The sequence below is a fragment of the Gymnoscopelus microlampas genome, assembly GCF_963454915.1.
Source record: "Gymnoscopelus microlampas genome assembly, chromosome: 19".
Taxonomy (NCBI): Eukaryota; Metazoa; Chordata; class Actinopteri; order Myctophiformes; family Myctophidae; genus Gymnoscopelus; species Gymnoscopelus microlampas.
Genome location: NC_139956.1, coordinates 3950229 through 3965583, shown reverse-complemented (window position 1 = coordinate 3965583; position 15355 = coordinate 3950229).

Genomic DNA, 15355 nt, shown 5'->3' with positions numbered 1-15355 from the left:
TTATAAGATGCCACCGTTTCTGTCTCAGAGGAGGGCTTAGCCCCTTTCGGGACCCTGTTTACCTTTTTTTGTATTTGGGAAGGTGGTATCCAGGGTCCCTTGACGCTCAAACCACTCTCTCTCGTACTCGTGGCTACCACTGTCTGGTCTTGGGACAAGCTGCACGTCCTACGTTACTGCCTCTGATTGGCGAGCTCCTACATGCTTGCATGACAATCACAACGCGGGGAGGCGGGACATGGGAAGTGGAGCAGAGTGAGAGAGAGGAGCTTAAGTTTTACTAAATTATTAAAAATGTTAAACAGCATCGCCGATCCGTGCGGATTAATGCAGCTCTCGGGTGCGCTACTATTGCTTTTCTGGGTATCTTTGAGAAATCTCTGCAACTTCTAAGCGACGAGCTATTAGCCCGAGACCAGACAGTGGTACCCGCGACTACGAGAGAGAGTGGTTTGAGCGTCAAGGGACCCTGGATACCGCCTTCCCAAATACAAAAAAGGTAAACAGGGTCCCTAAAGGGGCTAAGGAGGGCTGTGAACAGTTCAGAAACCTGTAGGCAGGTATTGAAAACAGTGGCTTCTATTTCAACATGCCAACTAACCAGGAAGACAGAGGCTGTAGACAGATACTATGTCATTAGTGAGGACCAATTGTAAGAAGATAATGTTGTGAAAATGGGTGACGTGCTCCTTTTAATGTTACTGTACCACTGTTTTTACGGTGTTTAAATGAGGTCAGAGTGGTGGGGCATGCTGTAAGATCATTTAGAATGGGTGTGGTTCATTTGGTTTCTACACTAGACTGTTTTTGTCCCTGGGAGAATGTACATGGGTTCTGTTACACCGACGAGAGCTTAAAGCTTCGATCCGTAACTTAACAGTATTAAGGCAGTCCTACTCTGGATTCAAACATTAGACTAAAACATCTACCGCTCATTCAGCGAGTCCCTGCTTGGCCTGGGCCCAAGGGGAGACATTACCCAGGCAGTACTACTTGTCGACCACTAGGTGTCCTACCAGACTAGCAGACAATGTAAATGTCTGGGAAAACACCTCCAAACTCCAACCACAGCACATGTAGGCCTACTAGTTGGCAGAGTTTGTAGATCAGCTATTTTTGCTGAAGACATGTAGTAGAGAGGGGGAGAGAAACCCCCAGCAAACTTGGTGTATATAAGATTTAAAGGGATAGTTCACCCCCAAAATGACTTTTTCTATTGATTAGTCACCCCATGGAGACTTGAATTCATGGATATCTTTTTGTTTTGTCGCATTCTAAAACAATTATTTGATGACCAGCAGCGGTCTCCAGTAGGAGACACAAAGAGTCTCCTTTGTGTCTCCTACCGGTCCGCTGGTCATCAAATCATTGGCTTAGGAATGTGACAAAAACGAAAAAATATTCAAGTCTCCATGGGGTGACTAATAGATAGAGAGAAAAAAAGAAATGTTTTGGGTGAACTGTCCCTTTAAGTGATTCATACTCTAATAATTAAAACAAGTTCCGGATTGTAGCTTCAAAGTATATACACAAACTGCCATTGTAAGGGGGGAGGATGGATGCCAAGCATTGAGGATATATATATATATATATATATATATATATATATATATATATATATATATATATATATTTTTTTTTTTTTTACTGTATGTTGGCTTACTATCGGTCTAAACATAATTCAGTGTGACTGAGAAGTGTGAGCTATCAGACGGTTGTGTTTTTTGACAGTATAAGATATTAATAACACCAACTGAATATCTTACTTTTGACTTTTTTCTTATTTAGAAAAGAAATGTGTTCCTCCCTGTGAGCTGAGAAACATGAGAGGTTTTATATAAACTATAAATAAATACAAATGTTTGATTGTATTGATCGTATCCTATCTGATCATATTCATTGCCTAAGGTGTAATTATCTAAAGCAAAACACATGCAGCGTCCCTATTGTTGGGAATGTCCTAGGAAGGGGAAATTAAAAAAAGTTAAAAAATAGTGAATTCAATTATGTAATAATCTTCATAGTTTTATCACAGTTTGACCTTGTGTTACACCAACATTGGTGACCTGTCGAATTGCATTATTATTGAGGTTATCAACGTTATTTACGTTTAGGTCACATTATTCTAATGGTCATGTTTATCATGTCAAGTTACAAAAGGCAAAAAGTGCCTTTTTTGCTTTAGAATTAATCTAAATTTAGACCTAATCTAATGCCATTATGTAAGTTAAGATTGATTTATTTTTCATAGAATCAATGTTTCATAGTGATAAGAACGTCATGCTAATCATTGCGGCTCAGATAAATACTGCATTGCAGCTTTAAGTCCCTCATGGTGTTTCCTCTGTGTATTTTTCATGAGTCACAGAATACGATAGGTCACCAGTATGTGTATGTGTGTGTGTCAGTAGCTCTGCTCTGCTCATAGACCAAACATTCCTCTGCCCTGCGAGGTCTCCGTCTTTAGTCAAAATAAACAAAACTACTTCACAATTCACCGAAACAAAGGCTGTTTTGTATTGTTGAAAGTCTATCACCCAGGGTGGGAAGCCGCTCAGCACCCCCACCTTCTCTGTATAATACACTTCTGTGCAGAAAATAAGATATGTCCGCCAGATGGAAATTATTTGTTTTTACTCCACTGCGCCCCCTACAGATCTGGTTAATATAAATTACCATTGACCATAATCTGTAGAGGGCACACTGGAGGAAATACTTTTGTTTAAAACTATGTTCTGCCCAAAAAGTCTATTAAACAGAGAATGTGGGGTGCTGAGAGGCTTGCCACCCTGGAGAAAAGACTTTCAGCAACGCAAAACAGTCTTTGTCTCGGTGAATAGTGAAGTAGTTTAGTTTATTTTGACTAAAGACGGAGACCTCACACGGCAGTGTAATGTTGGGTCTATGAGCAGAGAGCAGTTAGAGAGAAGTCACTACCTCTCTGGACCAGAGATAGATAGTGTGTCAGCAGCAGCCCTACGATGTGGACCTACTATAGAGGAGGAACTGTTCCCAAGAGGAAAAAGAAGGTAAGAGAAGTATTTAACTACATTTTAAAATTATGTAAATGTTAAAGATAGGTGTAGGTCAGGTAGGCGAAGTCAAGTGATATTTCTTGGTTAAAAACTAAACGTTTTTTTAGTAAAAAAGAAACAAAAGAAAGTTAAAGCTCTATATTCTGATAGTAGCTATAGTCCAGTAGCCTGTTAAACCAGGGGTCTTCAACAGGGGGTCCGGGACCCCTAGGGGATCCTCGGAGTTACTACAGGGGGTCCACCAAATCTTTGTGTGATATGATTTTGTTTTGTTTTACCTCAACCACTTGAACCCTAGCATCCCTTTTTCTAAGGAGAACTTTAGCCAAAAATAGCAGATCTACAAGCTCACAACGCCTCACGCTGCGAGGCGTTGTGAGCTTGTAGATCTGCTATTTTTGGCAAAGAGTTATAGGTGTAGAGGGGAAAAAAGAGCAGCAAAAAATGATCTGAAACACAATTGTAATATTGAGGGGGTCCCTGCTTCATCTCTCTCTCTCAGCTAGGGGGTCCTTGGCCTGAAAACGTTGAAGACCCCTGTGTTAAACCCTTCCTCCGGAAACTAAATGAGATTGCCGAGGGAGGGGGGTTTACCAGGCTTCTCAAACTTGTCATGCCTGGGAGCACCAAATTGATTATGTATTTGGCCGTGGACCCACATCTGAAAATATGTTGTGCCAGGGACCCCCCAGAAGCAAAGATTTGGTTAAAATGTTTCGTTAAAAAAGAATATATATCATTTCAAAAATGTTCACTAATGTAATGTTCAAGATTTTAGAAAAATAGCAGATCTACAAGCTCATAGTGCCGCACAATAGTGAAGTAATAACAGAAAAGAAAACATATAATCATGAGATGTTGCAGGTGGTTGACAGAGAGGCAGTGACATTCCCTGCCATCCCCCGTGGTCCCACATCTGTGTATCAGGTAATCTGGTTTTGACTATTGACCAGTGTGGAAATTTGTAAGCTTAACTAATAGAATATACAACAAATACAGGTAGCTGCAATGTTGACATACTTTTCTAAATAGCCAGTCTGAGTACTTATACTTTTTGTGGTACTATTATATTTTGATGTTTTGCATGTTTTCATGCTTTAGTACTTTTACTAAAGTAGGAGCACAGGACTATCTCTATTTTACTGGTACTTTAAAAAGTCGTGAGGGAATTGTGATGGTGGGGGTCAGTGTGATTTATATCTCTGTGTTTTAGGACAACAAGAACAAGACGTCCCACCGACTGCAGCATGTGGTGATCTCCAACTGTCTGCCTGATGATGACCCTGTGATGAAGACTGTCAGCTCTGATCAGGTGATGAGACAGACATACGGACGGACGGATGGATGGGTGGGTGGGTGGATAGATAGAATGGACGGACAGACAGAAGTGAAAGAAGCTGCTGTGAAATTAACTGAATTCACAGAGTAAAGTTAAAGGTAGGGTAAGTGATTTTCTTTGGTTAAAATAAGTGTTAGATAGCTCTATATTCTGATAGTACTCATTGCTATAGAGTGTTTGTTCAGTATTAGGAGTCTCCTTGTCTCTCCAGCTCTTTATAAAACAGAAAATGCATTTTTGTTTCAGTTTCATTTCCAATTTTATCCAATCAGGATAGAGAACTCAATCAGGATATAGATTAAACAAGTGAAATATGAAGTGATGACACTAAGAAATGAGCTGAACAAATTGAAGACTATAAGAATGACGCTGATAAATAGGTACTCTCTTCTGATTGGCTGAGATTTTGACACCTACCGGAAAATGTATTTTCTATTTATTAAAGAGCTGGAGAGACAGGGAGACTCCTGTTACTGAACAAACACTCTATAGCAATGATTACTATCAGAATATAGTGCTTTAACCTTTTAACAAAATACTTTTTGTTTTAACCAAAAAATACCACTTACCCTACCTTTAACCTAGAAAGTATGCATAGAAATGTGACATATTATCTGCAGCATGTCTGATGTACTAGAAACCAAATCAGACATTACGTCTAATCTAAGAGTAAGTGAGCAGTTCTTGTTTTCCGTCAGACTTGAACAAAGTCGCCCGAAAGTCAGACCGGACGTTTTAACAGGGATCACGATCTTCTGTGCTTTCAGAGTCATGTGCTGCAGCGTCTTGAAGCGGACATCCGTCATCATAGCGTCCGTGAGGAGAGACACAACGGTTCACAACAACACCTCCTGATGACTCAAGCTCTCCTACTGAAGGTGAAGTCCTGGTGACTCTAAAAGTCTTTGCCAGGTCTTGAACTGAGACGAACAGCGTAGCTTTTAGAGTTGGAACCTTTTTGTCATACTAGTGCCTCTCAAACTGGGGTCCAGGAACCAGCAAGGGTCACAAAATAGGGATGCCAAGTTGAAAGTATAAAATGTCACTATTATTTTACCAGCTAGAAGAAGAAAGACTATTTAGGTCATAGGTTTCACTCTACCCACATATAGTAAAGACTAGCTGTAGAAATCTTTACTAAATAAGATCTTCTTTGGTCCCTGGCACCAAATCTTTTCAAACGGGGGTCCGCAGCCAAATATGTATTTTGGGGGTTGTGTCTTTCCAGTTGTGGCTTCTTGTAGAAGGTCATTTGTGTCTTAAACAAAAACCGTTGAGAACATCAAGTCATTAAAAAATCTGTCAATGTTTTTGTCACACATGGTTTTGTGTGTCGGTGTTATCTGACATTCATCAATCTGGCCCAAAATGGTTGGTTCTGACAGGACAAGACCTCCCAGGTCTTACCAGACGTGAGCGAACGAGGGAAAGTAACAGAGGACGAGGAGAAGGTACCGAAGAGTCTGGTGGTCCTCGGGGACAAAGACGAGGACAACTCGAGGAGGGAGGGGACGGAGGAAGACGATGACGGGGGCCGCAGCAGCACCGTGACGGGAAGCCACACGTCTCTGTCTGCTGGGTCTTATCGGGATCCTGTTAAAACCAGGCAGGAGGAAGAAGAAGAAGTCATCGTCCCGCCTACAGGAAGTAGTCGCCCCCCGTCGTCCAATGACGCGGCCGCCAGTGTGCGTCTGAAGGAGGAAGTCCCTCCTCCCACGTGTTTTCATAAGAGGAGGTTCATGGTGTACATCTGTGGAGGGTACAAAGGTAAAGGCCTCGTTGTGCTTTTATCCCGTTATGGAATTTATAGAATGCCAATATGTTAAAAAACATTACTATTGTATCTGATTGTATTTGGACTGTCACTGTAGAGTGTTGAACTTCACAGCAGGGGGTCTTTTATATCACAGGTTCCTGTGGCTGTCATTAGGGTCTGATAGTCAACAGCTGTTCCCCGAGGCCTATTTCCACGTCACTATTCTCTTGTTTGGCTGGTTTAACAACACGTCGATGTTGTTTATAAGGGTAACATGTTTATAAGTGTAACATGTTTGCACATACAGTAGAATGCTACCATTCAAGAATGGCATCTCTGTGTGAGTGGACGCCTATAAGAATGCTCTGAGATTGGTGCACAGCATAGCCCAGGCCAGGTGGCCTGGGCTATGCTGCTGTCCTGCTGTTTTTATGCGCACACGCACGCACGCACACACACACACACACACACACACACACACACACACACACACACACACACACACACACACACACACACACACACACACACACACACACACACACGCACACGCATTCACAAAAATGTAAAGTCAGTAGGATTAGGATTAGACATTTAGAGGTTAGGTTTAGGGGGTTGGGGCTGATTTATACTTATGCCTCGGTGCACCGACAATAGAACAATGGCAAATATCTGTAGAAATGCCATTCATAAAATTCTTGTCCTAAAATGGTGATGTCCTCACAAGTGTAGTAATATAAACGTGTGTGTGTGTGTGTGTGTGTTTGCGTGCGTATGTATGTGTGTGTTTCAGACACGGTAGCAGAGAGGAGTGCCCTGATGGAGGACGTGTATCCCAGACTGTACCTGTACTGTAAACAGAGAGGCTATGACTTCAGGATGCTGGACCTGCGCTCTGGAGTGGGAAACCCCGTAGCGGACAACCACGACACAGCAGCGCTGCATGTGGAGACCCTCACTCAGTGTCAGGACACCCTGGGGCCAAACTTTATAGTAAGATATTACACTTACTGTGTGTGTGTGTGTCATAGAAGAGCTTGTTCTCGTTAGGAAACGTACAATGGATTCTAATGTATCCAATTGTAAAAGTATATATAGTACAGTATCGTTGCTGTCGTAGTACAGTATTGTTTGCTGTAATAATCCAAAACTATTACTTTTCAGCACCCACATTCAAAGATAGCAGAGCTTGTAGATCGGCTATTTTTGCAATTTGTGTGTGACACTGAGGTAGGATGAAGTAGAGCATTCATTTATGGAAAAAACGTTATATATATATTCAAACAATGTAAATCACAAAATGTTCTCATTTGTTATTCATTTCATAACTACCGCTCAACATTTAATCATGAGATTGTATGGTTCTTTTTATTTTTATATTTTTATATGAACTAAATGCAGTACATTTGCACGTACGTAGAATGTGTCCTGTGCTAATGATGGACCACAATGGAAACAAGCCCCTGAGGATTTTTGGAACCTGGAACGCATCTGTGTCACCTTTTGATTTGAGCTAAAAAAGCATTATTTTACACTTTGGCTATTCAAAAATAGCAGATCTACAAGCTCATAGCGCGGCACCGAGTGCCGCGCTATGAGCTTGTAGATCTGCTATTTTTGAAAAATCGAGAAAATGTGTCGAATCTTTGAATATGTATATTTTTAAAGCGAACATTTTTAACTCAAATCTTTGCTTCTGGGGGGTCCCTGGAACAACATATTTTGAGATGGGGGTCCGCGACCAAATACATATAATTTTGGGGGCCCTTGACATGAAAGAGATTGAGCACCACTGATATAGAAACATACGTTTTTCAGAATACTGTTGGGATTTAGGAGACATGTAGAATCGGCTTCAGGTCTTAATAGTCCAGGGGCCAAGTCCAACACAACACTGTTATTTTCACAAATTGGTACCACCTGAGGTGGCCGTAAAGTTTTTGTATTTTTGTATTCCTACATGTCTCTAGTTTATATTTTGGTATGATACATCTTCCAATTCAGTAGCTTAATGGCAGTTATCACTACCTACAGGCTAATGTATCCGGTAGGAGACACAAAGTAGAATCTTTGTGTCTCCTACCGGAAATACACCCGGGCATCAAATTATTGCGACAAAAAAACAAATATATCCATGTATTCAAGGCTTCATGGGGTGTGCAATTGATAACTTCTCAGATTTTTGGTGTTTGCAAAAAGACTGCTTTCCATAAGCTTGTAAAAGTTGACCCTCCTTCGGTCTAGTGCGGTCATAGCTGAATGGGTAGAGAGTCCCCCTGGGAAACGTAAAGGAGGAGTTCACCCAAAAAATTATTTATTTTCTATCAATTGCACACCCCATGAAGCCTTGAATACATGGATATATTTGTTTTTTTTGTCGCAATAATTTGATGCCCGGGTGTATTTCCGGTAGGAGACACAAAGATTCTACTTTGTGTCTCCTAGCGGATACATTAGCCGGTTTAGAGTGATTACTGTCATTAAGCTACTGAATTGGAAGATGTATCATACCAAAATATAAACTAGAGACATGTAGGAATACGAAAATACCAAAAATGTACGGCCACCTTAGGTGGTACCAAAATCTGGCTTGGCCCCAGGACTATAATGGGTAATCAGGTCTTAATATACATTTAATCAATAAATGATTCCAGGTTGTATGTTGTGTTTGCTCAGTTGTTTTTAGGGCAGAAGCACGAGGTCCAGACCCTGCCGTCCACCATGTCCACAGAGGCCTTCCAGGCCATCGCCCGAGTGCTGGAGAGAGACGGAGGAAAACCTTCCCAGAAGACACCAGTACAGGAAGTCAGCCCCTCAAACTCACAGTCCAGCATCGCCGCCACCACCGTCACCGGCACGTTCACCCGAGAGTCCGTTTACGGGAATTATCTGAGTTTCGGGGAAGAAGAAGAAGAAGAAGAGGCTGTGAGTTCTGGGGCGTCCAGTCACAGTTCTTCTTCCCAGAGTTCCATTTCGTCCCAGGAGGCGGGGCTTAGCCCTGCAGGGGGGAGGGGCATAGCGGAGGACCACGACAGTGAGCTGACTCTTCTACACATGTGGTACAGGCTGGACGAGAACCCTCTTCCTCCTGTGTACCGGCTACTTCCTATCAGGTAAAATTAAACCTTACTCAACTCATTCACTGCCAGACTTATTTCTGGCTGCGTTTGCCCACTGCCAGCGATTTTCGTTAATCTTACCTTTTCAACAGGTCACAGAATATTTATATCCACTATGATCGCTCCAAGAATGGGAGGGAACGCATGTGTGTCATTTTAAGATTTCTTTGGCTATTCAAAAATAGCAGATCTACAAGCTCATAGTGCGGCACCGAGTGCTTGTAGATCTGCTATTTTTAGAAAAAAAACGTGAAAATGTGTGCAAATCTTTTATATACATTCTTAACTCAAATCTTTGCTTCTGGGGGTCCCTGGAACAATTTGTTTTTTAGATGGGAGGGGGTCCACGGACAAATCCATATTATTGTGGGGGTCCTTGACATGACAAAAGTTTGAAAAACCATTGATAATAATAACATAAGTTAAAAAATGTTTTTTTTCCTAAACTTTAGGAAAAGAAAACTGTTAGGATTTAGAAGACATTTGTCAAATCCCCAGAAGCAAAGATTTGAGTTAAAAACGTTCGCTTTAAAAAAGTATATATATATATTCAAACTAAATATTTGCACACATTTTCACGATTTTAAAAAAAAATAGCAGATCTACAAGCTCGTAGCGCGGCACTCGGTGCCGCGCTACGAGCTTGTAGATCTGCTATTTTTATATAGCCAAATAAATCTTAAAATGACACAGATGCGTTACCGGTCTTAAAGGGTTAAGCTATTCTTACTTTGTAAATCATTAAATGGTGTCTCTTTTACAGCTCTCACTACCCAGACCTCCTGAGCGAGGACAGCCAGCGGAAGCGGACGGCCGGGAAGGAGTGGAGCGCTACCCGCCAGCGCCTGTGGAGGGCGCTGCAGCGGAGTGCACAGGAGGCAGTGGGGGAGGAGGGGGCGGAGCTGCTGCTCCGAACCGGTAGGTTTGGTTTGAATCTGGAAACGTGTATATTTATGCAAAACTATTGAAAGTTTACTGGGGAGATGCATCGAACGTGTTGTGAGCTTGTATATCTGCTATTTTCACTATTATTTATATGTTTTTTTTTACTTTTGAATACTTAAGTGTTTTTAAATGCACTCCAGTACTTTAACTCAAGTACAAATTTTACTGAGCAACTTTCACTTGTAGTTGAGTAGCATTTCACCAGGTGTCCAATTTTGGCGCTCCTGTGGAGCACCATGGAGGGAGAAGGCTGCTTCCGTGCTGGCTCTGTAAAATCGTTGCATTATTTCCTTTCTCTATCTCTTCCCCTTGCTCCGCCTGCCCCCCCCAACCCTCACCTTGTTCTTGTTCTTGTTCTTCCTCACTTTCTCTTTTTAAGGAAATAACAAAAACGATGTAGCTTGCACAAAAACAACATTTCACCCACTGTTTTACACCTATTAACCTGTGATGTGACAATAAAGTTGATTCTGATTATCTTACTTTTTTTTTTAAATATATATTTTTAGGGGCTTTTATGCCTTTATGTATAGCGTATAGTGGAGATTGACAGGAAACAGGGAGATCGTCGGGAACAGGACTCGAACTCACCATGCACTGTCAGGCTACTATTAGGAGCCTAGGTGCCCGGACCTCTAGGCCAGCGGTCCGGGCCTGTTTATCTGTACTTTGATTAGGAGTGGGAGTTTTATCTCTCCGTTCAATATTTGATTGTTTTCCACATAATGTCTTGTCTAATGGGCTCACGGTGCTTCCTCTCCTCTAGTTGTGGACTGGGAGGTGGAGCAGGGCCTGAGGCCCCTGGGATCCAGGGGTCCGGCGGAGGACCACTGCCACTGCTACAAGAGAATGATCCCCGACCTCCTGTCCAACCTGCAGAACCACCGGCAGGCCGCCGCCCGCTACGTAGACCTACTGCCGGGCCGGACGAGCATCGACCCCACGCTCTGCAACGCTCACCAGCGCTTCATGGAGCGCGTTCATAACAAGGTCTGTTATTCCTATGTTGTTATTAGATATTTTATTTTGCTCATTATGACCTCACGTTTTCAATTTCAGTTTAGTTTTAATTCATGTGTATGTTTGCTACAGTTGTGACATTCCAAAGTTTCAGACATTCTGCCATTGGCCCTTCGGTAGAACATCAGTGAATTGTCCAAGCATTGTTACGGGACAAAAGGGGGGAAATGGTGGCAGGTGTGAATTGGCTTCTTTTCACAATATGCAAATCAGGAACAACAAAGGGGGGGAAATACTTTACATGGAAAATTCAGGAAAAGTGAAGAGAAATGTGAAGAGGTCAGATGTCTGTAGTTTAGTAGTTTTAGAGTTAATTGTAGTTTTTTGTTGTAACCTGTCACATTTTCTGTTTATTAAAGAGCTGGAGAGACGGAGAGACACCTGTTACTGAACAAACACTTTATGCTATAATTTTTTTAACAGAACCTTTTTGTTTTAACAAAACAAAACAAAAATCACTTACACTACCTTTAAATGTCTCCCGTGTTTCGTATTAAGTTGCGTCATACCAACATCTACGAGCGTAACGTGGGCTGGGGGAGGAGGGGCCTGAACCCCAAACGCAACCGCTCCCACCTCTTCTACACACAACGCATCTGTGCCCATGTCCAACGCACACTCACCAGCGCCCTCAACAGGTAGGAGGACCGCGCGCGCACACACACGCACACACACGCACACACACACACACACACACACACACACACACACACACACACACACACACACACACACACACACACACACACACACACACACACACACACACACACACACACACACAGACACACACCCCTACACTGTCTCACTCCCCAAAAGGCATATTGGGACTTCTTGACCAAACGTCAAACAGTGACTTGAAGGAGGTTCCCTTCCAGTCAAACGGTGACGTCCCGGGCACTTCCGCCCTCCAGGAACGCGCAAGTTCAGACGGTCCAATAAAAATACAGTTAAAACGACGGAGGCGTGCCGTCTCAAGCGGACATGAGTCAAAATGTATTATTATTATTATTTGTATTAATATTAAGATGTTCTACCGGTCCTGGTCCAGTGCCATGCAGGTGACCGTCACCAAAGGTCCCTTTGACATGGTGAGGAGAGAAGCTGAGAGGGTCAGGGTTCAGGAGGAGATCCAACGACACATCCTCTATGGACTGACTCTGTGAGTACATCACCCACTGGAACATCACTAGGACTTTTTGTTAACAGATAAAGCTCTATTATTCTGATAGTAATCATTGCTTATAGAGTGTTTGTTCAGTAACTGGGGTCAGAAAATATAAAGGATCTAGAAAGAACCCCACAAAGATAGTTTTATCAGCCTAATGTTGTATAGTGTTCCGGTTCCACTTTTATCACAATATAGAGCTATTTAACAGTTATCTATCTGTCTGTCCGTCTATCTATCCATCTGTCTCTTTGTACCTGTGTGTGTTCACCATGATACTACAGCTGACTTCTATTCCAACGTTGTCTCATGTCAGAGAGAAGCAGTGTGTCCTCAGACAGTCCTTCCTGGCTGACGTGAGGAAGGCTATGGTGGGCTCGGGGAGCAGACCCACCCTGGTCCTGGGACCTCCCGGCTGGGGGAAGAGCACCACGCTGGCCAGGGTGGCTCAGCTGGCCCCCCATTGGCTGACAGGGTGAGATGGGTGCTCAGGTGTTTAACACACATTAACGATGGCGTCCCTATTGTTGGTCTAATTTGTGTGTGTGTGTGTGTGTGTGTGTGTGTGTGTGTGTGTGTGTGTGTGTGTGTGTGTGTGTGTGTGTGTGTGTGTGTGTGTGTGTGTGTGTGTGTGTGTGTGTGTGTGTGTGTGTGTGTGTGTGTGTGTGTGTGTGTTACTATACTTGCGACGACCAAGTATAGTAGAATTTGAAGAAATATACATGATGAGGACAGTTCCTGGTCCTCACATGACAAATGGTTGTTTTATAGTCAAAAAAACATTTTCTAGAGATACGTTTACAATTAGAAAAACATTCAGGTCAGGATTAGACATTTAGAGGTTAGGTTTAGGGATTGGAATTAGAGTTCAACATGATTTATACTTAGTTGCGTGCCAGTGTCATGCACCGAAAAATAGCTGATCTATAAGCTCACAACGTGTTGCAGCGCGACACGTTGTGAGCTTGTAGATCTGCTGTTTTTCGGCTTTAGGCTTACGGTTAAAATGCCAATTATTATTTTTAAATGGCATTCATAACATGGCTGTCCTAAAGTGTTGATGTTCTCACAAGTATAGTAATACAAACGTGTGTGTGTGTGTGTGTGTGTGTGTGTGTGTGTGTGTGTCAGGTGTGTGAAGGTGGTGGTGTGTTTTGTGGGTCTCACTGCAGAGAGCAGGAACATCCGTGTGGTTCTACAGAGTGTGTGTGTTCAGCTAGCAGAGACATACCTTCCCCACGCACAGCTCTCTGAGGTACGTTTCTATAACATGACATCACTGTCATAAAGGGCAGTGGTTCTCAAATATGTTCATGTCAAGGACCCCCAAATTGATATGTATTTAGCCACGGACCCCTATCTGAAAATATTTTGTGACAGGGGTGCTATTTTGGAAAAGGCTGAAGCCTACTGTATATACACTCGATGTACACTCACTGTTTGACACTCCAAGTGGTTTAGAGCAGTGGTTCTCCAACTTTTTCATGTCAAGGACCCCCTAATTGACACTTATTACCCCGCGGACCCCCATTTGAAAAGATAAGCCAGGGACCCCCATAAGAGAAGGTTTTTACGGCTCTCTAGCAGTGATTCTCAACCATTTTAATTTCAAGGACCCCCAGCTTGTCATGCATTAGGCTACGGACCCCCATTTAATGGCATTTATACCTCTGGGACCCCAATTCATATTGTAAAACCAATGTTAATTTAACTCTGAGAGTGTACAAATGGAACCATTTGGTTCCATGTGTACACTCTCAGAGTTACAGACCCATAAGGGTCCATTTGGTTCCTGTCCATCATTTAGCTGGGGACCCCCTGGAACCCCCTCAAGTACCCCTGGGGGTCCCCGGACCCCACTTTGAGAACCAATGGTTTAGAGAGCCCACTCGCTCTCCGCTGTCGGCTCCTCCAAAAGCAAATGACCATTTAGGACACAAACTATTTTCGGTTTAACCCATTAAGACCGGGAACGCATCTGTGTCATTTTAGATTTCTTTGGCTATTAAAAAAGATAGCAGATATACAAGCTCATAGTAGATCTGCTATTTTTTTTTAAATCTTGACATTTTGTTGCAAATCTTTTAATATATATATTTAAAGTGAACATTTTTTAACTAAAATCTTTGTTTCTGGGGGATTCTACATATCAAGTCACAAATGTCTTCTAAATCCTAAAAACGTATGTTTCTATAATATCAGTGGTTCTCAAACTGTTTTCGTGTCAAGGACCCCCAAAATAATATATATTTGGCCACGGACCCCCATCTCAAAATATTTTGTTCCAGGCACTCCCAGAAGCAAAGATTTGAGTTACAAATGTTCGCTTTAAAAATGTATATATATTCAAAGATTTGCACAAATCTTCACGATCTAGAAAATAAATAGCAGATCTACAAGCTCATAGCTACCATGCTGGCCCTGCCTCCTCTCAGTACAGATGACATCTAGAAAATAAGTAGCAGATCTACAAGCTCATAGCGCGGCACTCGGTGCCGCGCTATGAGCTTGTAGATCTGCTGTTTTTGAATAGCCAAAGAAAACTTAAAATGACACAGATGCGTTCAAAGTCTCAATGGATTAAGCTGGAGGGCCAAGTGTGGAGCGAATGAGTGAGCAGCGATTTGGGTTATTGGATATTTGTCTAAAGTCATAAATGTGTGTTTCTCCTCCAGGGCGTTCCTCAGCTGGTCAACGAGTTCCAGTCTCTGCTGGAGCGGGTGGGGGCCGAGCGGCCCCTGGTCCTAGTGCTGGACGGTCTGGACGAGCTGTCTGAGGAGCACAGAGCCGACCTGTCCTGGCTGTCCGTCCCCCTGCCCCCGCACGTCTACCTGCTGCTGTCTGCAACCACCCAGTCCCCCTGCGCTACCACACTACAGGTCAGTCTGCAACCACCCAGTCACCCTGTGCTACCACACTACAGGTCAGTCTGCAACCACCCAGTCCCCCTGCGCTACCGCACTACAGGTCAGT